Raw genomic sequence first — 6,000 nt, 5'->3', positions numbered from 1 at the left:
TGTAAATGTAATTTGCTCAAGATAAGATATAGAGCATATGGAGACTAGGGAACTAACCAGACATTTCACAGTGTTATTTTCAAACAAGTTCTTCATCTGTCTTTTATGACTGCATGAAATTATTATCGTATTTTGTTATAAAGTCTGAGGTTGGAGAATCTGCTTTTATATATGCAGGCAGGAATGTGCTGTTTTTTTCATAGTGAGGAAAAGATCCTTTACTTGCAAAATATTTAAAGGCTTTCATACATATTTGTTACAAACCACTGCTGTGACAAAATCAGCTGCTTTATTCAATTGAGTAAGAAAATTATGATATTTAGAAAGAGAGAAGTACCTCTAAGTTTCAGAGTTTCTTTCTCTACCTAAAGTCAGAGAAAACTGTGATCTGTTTACTGGCATTCACCTCGTCCACAAAGTTGTGAACATTGTGATAACTCATCATACCATGTTTTCTTAAGCACTGGGTCTGAACCTGTTTCAGGACAACAGGTCTGGGATTAGGAGAGCCAGAGATGCAAAACTCAGGACATTTAATTTGATATTCCTAGCACTGGAGCCACAGAAATCCAAGTTTGTGCTTGTTCATGCTAAATCAGATCCTACTGCTGTGTAATTATTTTACTGTCTATCCCACTTGTCCCTATGGATCCCTCTACACATGTGTAATCAGGCCTTGGCATTAAAGAAGGTTTAGCGTCTATTTTTTTCAGTAAAGGATTCAGTGTCAGAATATTTACTGCACTTGCATTACTATTACTATTATTTTTTCCCCATTTTTTGACCAAAGTGTATGACTCTTTATTAGAAAAGATAAAAAATGAAGTTATTGTTCTCAAATAACCTTTCCTATGATTCTGGTACTCATTTATGTTTGTGGGGAAAATGTGATATTAAGAACTTTATCTAACAGAGTAGTACTTGAATACCAGAACACCTTGAGTACTTGAATTCCTGAGTACTACCCTGAATAGCATTTCTTCTGGTGTTTTAAGTCCTTCTGATGCTGGACTCTGTCAGCTCAGTCACCCATGGTGCTGCAGTACTGATGTATGGTTTTGTTTAAACTAGAAATTAAAAAAGGGTCTCTATACCCAAATTTCAAAAATACAAAATTCATGTTTGAAACCAATTCTGATATTTTACTAAAGACTGAGATTAATTTATGAATGAGACTCCAACATGTCATGGAGAGAGGAATCTATCAACAAAAGAGCTTAAATAGTTATTAAGGCACTTCTTAAAATGTAACAGAATATGATTTCTATGTGCTCTCTTTCTACAATTATGATTTATTTTATCAGCCTTTCCAGAAGCAGTCCTAAGTTGTCTTTACTGTATCTGATGGTTATTTATTTTCTAATCCTTTTACATAATTAAACAAACATATTTTGATTCTGCTATGTGTAGAGGAAATAAGGTAAACAAATGCATCATCAGACTATATTTTTTCCTCAATGCAAATCAAAATCTGACATATTGATTTAATTCTATAAATTAATTTATAAATTTTATAAATTAAGAAATTAATAACAGTAATTTCATAAATCATGAGAATAAGACATGGTCTGGTGTTACTTTCTAGGCCTGATGGCATAACAGGAGCAAATCAAGCCATGAACTAAAAAGTATGGATTAAAATACAAAATAGATATAATTTAATAAAAATTTAAAAACTATCACCTTGACTTTTTTTTTTTTTTTGCAAAATAACGTAATCTTTCTTCTGAAAACATAGTCCTGTAAAAAAGATTAATCTTTTGATAAAGATTCATTACTCATGCAGGTATCAAGAGAAAAGTCTCTAACAAAAATGTCATGTCTTAAAACATTCTAAACCTCAGGACCAATATTTCTCAAATGAATAATTTTAAGAACAGTGATTGAAAGGCTTCTTAGTTTATTTCTTAAAGTAAGCATCCTTATATTTTAAAGCAATTACCTTGAAAAAAATGTTTTAACATAAAATGTAAAGAAGCAATTGCAAAAATATGCATTCTTGTGAAAAGACATTTTGAAGGATTTTAACTAGGCAAGTATTTATGTAACCTATGAGCCAGAATTTGGTTTTCTTTGGTACTACATGCATTAAACAAACAAACAAACAACAACAAGTACTAAATTGTTATCTGGACTGCTTTCTATGTTACCTTTTCCAGAAGCTGTATAAAATTCATGAAAATGAGGCTAAAAAAAGAAGTAAAATTAAGAATTCCACACTTTAATAATTCTTAAGAGGTATCAGAAGTAGCAAAACACTAATCAGAAATAAAACCAGTAAATTTAAATTGAAGAAAAATATATTCCCAAGTTAAATGCACCATTTACAATATATACTGATTTCGTTCAGTCCTTGCATATTCTGAGTTCCTGGCACAGGAGTTCAGAGTATCTTAACAAAGATACTATTGCTCCACCTAGTGAAAAATTTGTAACATGTCAGGTTTAAGTCTGAAGCTGAACAACATACTTTTTGAACCTATCCAATTCACGGAGCCAAATAAAATACATTAATCCTCAAGTTAAATTCCATTCATCTCCCAGTTGAAACTGAGTTCTGATTTTAGAGTAAATTTCAGTTTTAAGACTTTATTCATAACCTCTTGAGAGAGAAGTCATAAATGGAAAATGGAACTGTAATGAAGATTACAAGGAATCAGATTTAAAAGATAAAATCCGTAATCATTTAGTGTTACGTTAAAAAATGCTACTTTTTTTAGTTATGTGTATCATCTGGCTGTTTTCTGAAGTAGATAAAGTTAATGGTCAAAAAGAGATATATTATTGCCAATTGGTCTATCAGAGAAAAAAGCTACCAGAATTTGCATCTATGATAGAAATCAGTTCAGTGAGAGGAAACCATTCAAGTTGTGGTCCCCAGAGAACTGTAAATGGGGAAATAATGGACCATTTGCATTTCACATTAAGTTGCTTGTAGTTTTTATACCAAAGTTTTATTATCCTTATTTTGTTTCCATGATGTATCAAGGATATAACTTTCATGATTCCTGAAGGAATTTAAAGATGATATACCTGTTGATTGTGAATTTTGTGACAGTTTGTGAATAACTGATCCATGAAGAAGAGAAAAGGGTGCTCATCTGCATGAAATCTTTTCAAGAAGAGGACTGAAAATTAGGATAACTGAAAGAAAAGTACTGACAGTCTGCAGAGAAAGGCTTAAGGACTCCCATGGCAAACATGGGATCTGAATTCTTGCCACTCTCAGTAGAATTAGCCAGAACATGAGTCTGAGCTGAAGACTGCTGAGAATATCAGTGACTAAAAGTACAAATTATTCAGACCAAAGTGGCCCAATTTTGTAAGAGACTGTTTAAACTTTGTAAAATTCCAGCATCACTTCTGAAAGCATTCCAGAGCTATGTTAGTTTGCTCAAATCTGCTCTTCTCTAGGTTTACATCTACCGATAATGATTTTCTCCTGGCATGTCTCCACAGACTTACTACTCTAAGTCTCTGATAAAATCCTTTTTATTACACTGGCATGTAATTCTTTGAAAAGACCAAAAAACCCAAAAGGCTTGCTGACCTAAAAAGCTGCTAGATTATCTTCTGAATGCCAGGGAGGGGGAAAGGGAGCTCTTTGATATTTTATAACACTAGTGAGTGACATTTGTGAGCCCAATATCAAAATAACATTGCTAACAAGGAACGGGAATAGAGGATGTATTTTATGTACATTCAATCAAAAGCTGATTAGGTGATAGGAAAGTTAGGAATGCATGTTTGCTGTGAATTCTCTAATCAAAGACAGAGAAAATTGGCTGGGGTACAGGTTAGGACTGGGTGTGTCAGCTAAGCATAACATTTTTTTGGCACAAGAGGGCTTAGCTATCAAGATGATCTGCATGTAAATGCACCTTTGTCATGATTTAAAAATAGCTAGAAAGCACGGTAGGTGGATTGTGTCGATACAGGTGTAGCCTATCGTTCTCAATCTTCATACATTTTATGAAAATACAACATATTTTATTTATTTATTACCTTTTAACTTTTCTTCATGGCTGAGAGCAGTAGAACCAAGCTCAGAAATTGGGAGAAACATAATTGTGTTGGCTGTAGTTGAGCTACACTTCTGCTACCCATGGTAACATACTTGTAGCTATGTAGAGTACTAGGGTCCATATGTTTGATACTCATTTTATGAGACTTACAGATACTTAACACCTCAGAAAATTTGAATCTCAGCTTACATCTTGCAATCAGAATTCTCCTATTATTATTTCAGAAACTGAGGTATTTCAGCAGATCACGTTCTAGAAAGATTTTTAGGAATGGGCCACACCCGTCGGAAATTTTCAGGAGAGCATTCCAGAATTTACAAAGTTTCAAGAATTTTGATGTAATTGCATTTCAGTGCCAGCAAAAAGATATGTAAACAACCACTGGAAACACTGCATTCCAAAAGTCTCCGAATCAGTTTAGATACTATTGTGTTAGAAAATTAAAATAATTTTAATCTGAATAGTGCAAACCTTGTAATTTTTGCTTAGCCTATCTAAAAAAAAAAATCCATTTGGGGAGAGGGAGGGGAGAAACATCTGAAAAAAACAGGTTATGTTGTTAAAAACACTTTTGATTTGTAAGTAAGGGATGTGCCTTTTCCACTGACAGGATAGGAAGGATAGAGCCAGTGTTAGGTTAAAAAATCTCCCATAGCCAAACAAAAGAGTCAATATACACACAAATCTGTTTCACCTACACATTGAAGTAGCATTATATACTGCTAAGAGTGAATATGTCACTCAAAATGCTAATTATCTTGTAAGGAATTGTATTGTCAAGCTCTGCGTGAATTTTGTTTCTGCGTAAGCAAAAGCAAAATTTAAGGAGAGATCTGCCTGCAAAAAGGTGATATAAATAGACTTCTAAATAAGATTCCAAGATGAAAAATAGCACCTTTACATATGTCTAACAAAAAAAAAGAAAAAAAAAAAAAGAGTAACCTTGAATTCATGTGATTTAGTGAACATTCAACTCATAAAACACCACTTACTCATTCTCCTGCTGATTCTTCGTCATTTGTTCTTTAGCATTAACCTCGTGGCTAGGAGCTGTCAACAGTTAAAAAAAATAGAGGAAGCTCAGAGAAAAACCTGCACATATAGCAAAAATGCCAATAAAGGGGAAATATTTTGTTTGTCACTCCTGAGTGAGTAATCAGTATATGTCAGTTTCATTGATTAGATTAGCTGAAAAAAAATTTAAAAAAAAACATAACTTTTTTTGTGGTTTTTTTTCCAAGTTTATATCTCAGTGGAGGTGAAAACTGAAGTAAGGTGGCTTAGAGCAGTGCTACAATGACCTCTTGTGGTTAAATAATAAATGCATATTGGCTCAAAGTATCTTGAAAACTTGCAGTATCAAAGGTTAAATTATGCTCTTAGATCTGACCTGTTTTGTGTTGCTAATGCTGCTTAACCTGAAACAACGTCTCCTCCCAAGCACACTATCAATATTTGTTTAGCTCACTGCTAAAAAATTCTTTTAAAAATATCTCAACCTTTGGACGCCACAAACTTAACAGGTGAGAGTATCATATTTTCTCACGTGGTAATTAGTTAAAGCAAAATCACAGGTCTATGTAAATAAATTCATCATATAGAATGATAATATAAATAAAAACTTATACACTACAAACGTAAAAGAAACCATATAGTGCTAGCCACTCATTATAAGAAATTAGAACAATAGATATCGAACATTATATTGACAGGTTACAACAATAGATATTGAATATATATTTTTATGTAAAACTTTAATGCATTACCTAAGTATATGTATAATGCTTAAATTGTTACTAAAGCTGTCTCTTCTTCTCAATGTTTCTTGCAACAATAGTCAGAGGATTTTCTGATGTTGCTGAATGCAGTTCACCAGCTTAGATCAAATCCTCTGACACCTTATCCCTTAATAGATAAAATCACTCAAGACTTTATCCTGATTTTGCAGTTTCCTGAAATCATTCAAAATGACACT

The sequence above is a fragment of the Empidonax traillii genome, unplaced genomic scaffold (assembly GCF_003031625.1).
Source record: "Empidonax traillii isolate 1590-97213 ecotype Southwest subspecies unplaced genomic scaffold, ASM303162v1 scaffold713:size524338, whole genome shotgun sequence".
NCBI classification, from domain to species: domain Eukaryota; kingdom Metazoa; phylum Chordata; class Aves; order Passeriformes; family Tyrannidae; genus Empidonax; species Empidonax traillii.
Note: the sequence above shows the minus strand (reverse complement) of the source record.